The following is a 2865-nucleotide window of genomic DNA, read 5'->3' on the forward strand; positions in this document are numbered from 1 at the left end:
ACTAAGCATGGAAATAATCGCGAATACTTGTTTTATTTATATTTACTTTTATTAAAACTCAATTTTTTTTTACATTACCTACTACAACTTTCATAGTCGGTAAATTACCTACTATGAGTATAAATAGTCGGTAAAGCAGTATTTATATTGTAAAAATACCTACTAAACGCTATGTGGTTTGTAAATTACTAACTAAATTTTTTCATATTACCGACTAAATATTTTATAGTCACTAAAAAATTATTTATATAATATTTATTTTTCTTTCCAATAATGTACCAACTAAAATTGGGTCGGTAAAGTACTAACATTAGTAGCTATACTTTGCGTGCCATAATTAGCGACTAAATATGTTAGTCGGTAACATATGGTAGGTAATTAGTCGGTAATTTAGTCGCTATAAATAATTTGTATTTGGTAATATTGTAGCTATTTTTTTAGTTTCTTGTAGTGATATAATAATAATTTTTCATAAATTATTATTTTTGTTACATTCCAACTAAGCTAGCAAATGTAAAAAGGTCTCTTCTACCACTGCCCAGCGGAACAACTCAAGCTCATGTACGTTATTCCAAGCTGCAGATTTGAACAATTAAAAAAAATTAAGCGAAGTTTTTTAATATTATTTATGATATTAAAAAATTTAATTCTTCAAGAATACAATTAAACTAACAATTAAAAAAATTAACAAACATACACATTGCCAATGATAAAATGAAAAAAAAATAATAATCATATCCTAACTTAATTAATTAGGCATTTAATTTTTAATTAAGTAAAATTCTATTTAAATAAAAAAATTATATTTAAATAATGAAAATTTTATAAACTGACAATATAAAATAAGAGAAATGATGAGAGAAGAAAATAAAATGAGAGAAAGAGGAAGAAAATGAGAGAAAAGAAATGAGGATAGAAAAGAAAAGAAAAGGGAAGAAAATGAGAGAAAAGAGAAGAAATGATAATATAAAATATATATATATATAATTTCTACTAAATTACTCCATAAGATAATGAAGGTTGATAATGATAAATTTATAATATTTTTCATAAATATGATCGTTGTTCAAATATAAGTCTTGTAAAAGAAAATTATTTAAATATATTAATTAAAAATATTAAAAAATAATTATAATTAATATTAATATATTTAACTATAAAAAATTAAAATAATAAAATTATTTTTAATAATATTTAAAATAATATTTTTGAAACTATTTTTATTTAAAATTCAATGTTAGCTTTAACAACATGTCTTATGTGTTATGCGTGATTAAAAATTTAAAACATTTTTTTAGCAAAAATTTACTGATGTGCATATCTTAGTCTGAAATTTTTAAAGCACTTTTACACTAATTTATAACTCTCTCTTTTTCTCTCTCTCAATATATTATTTTAAATCAAAATCACTGTTATTATTTATATTATTGCTTTAAGTATGTTGTGTAATTTAACTGTAATTAACATCACTTTAAGCATTTTGTTAAAAGTTTATTTTGTCCTAAATAATACCTGTTGAGAGTATTTGATAGAAAAAGGAGGTGACAAACAGGTTTTGAAAGCAAAGTTTAGCAGAAGAGATGATTAGGGTATATATATATTTCAAGAGTTCTATTAGGTGTAGAATGTGATAAGCGTTATTATTGAACTGGGTTGTTCAGATTGCAGATATATATTTAATTTCAAAAATAATATATATATATATATATATCTAAAAATAAATAAGCAGACCATCCAATAATATATATATATATTTTTTATAAATATATTAAATTATTGTTAGCTAATTAAAATAAAATAATAATAAATAATAAATATATATGGGTTTCCACATACTTCCCCCCTTAAAAAAATTCGGTTCCCGAATTTGAATAGACAAAATTCTAACCTGAAGAATCAAATAAGTGAGTATATTTGGCTCGCATTTCAGATTCTGCCTCCAATGTGGCCTCACTACTTGAGTGATTATGCCACAAGACTTTGACCAAAGCCACTTCCTTAGACCGGAGTTTTCTAATTTGTCGATTTAAAATCTTTACTGGTTGCTCCTCATATGACATATCATCCCTAAATTGCATGGTTTGAGATTATAAAACATGGGATGGATCTGGTACATACTTTCTAAGCATAGAAATATGGAAAACTGGATGTAAATGTTACAATCCAGCACTTAGTTGGAAAAACTCCAGGGTTAAGCATGCTCGCTTGAGAGAAATCCTAGGATGGGTGACCTCCTGGGAAGTTCTCCATTCCACCTATGGGACAAAACCGTGAGGCTTATGGCCAAAGCGGACAATCCCTCTAGTGGTTGGAACCTAATCGTTACAATTGGTATCAGAGCCGCTTGCGTGTCCTCTTGGCGATGGTGGGGCAAACCTCAGCGAGGACGCTGAGTCCCGAAAGGGAGAGAGAAAGGTCTCTTAGGCAAATCCCACATCGGCAAAGCACGGAGATGGTCTTGGGTTCAAAAAGTAATAATATATAAAATGGGAGAACTAATCACTAGAGGCGCCTTTTGGTGGAATGGCCTAGAGAGTTGAAAGAACTCCAGGGTTAAGCGTGCTCGCTTGAGAGAAATCCTAGGATGGGTGACCTCTTGGGAAGTTCTCCATTCTACCTATGGGACAAAACCGTAAGGCTTATGGCCAAAGCGGACAATTCCTCTAGTGGTTGGAGCCTAATCGTTACACTTTTCTTCCTAAATTTGTAGTGGATTCAGACATTGATGCTTATAACTGAAGTCAAAAGCTACTCCTTTTTTGAAATAGATTTATATTTATTCTCAATCTATTTTTATTCATAAACGAGAGAGTAAAAATAATCAGTCGGTAGTTGGTAAGGGGTCTTTTCTTCCTAAATTTCTAG

This window comes from Hevea brasiliensis, chromosome 9 (assembly GCF_030052815.1).
Source record: "Hevea brasiliensis isolate MT/VB/25A 57/8 chromosome 9, ASM3005281v1, whole genome shotgun sequence".
Lineage (NCBI taxonomy): Eukaryota > Viridiplantae > Streptophyta > Magnoliopsida > Malpighiales > Euphorbiaceae > Hevea > Hevea brasiliensis.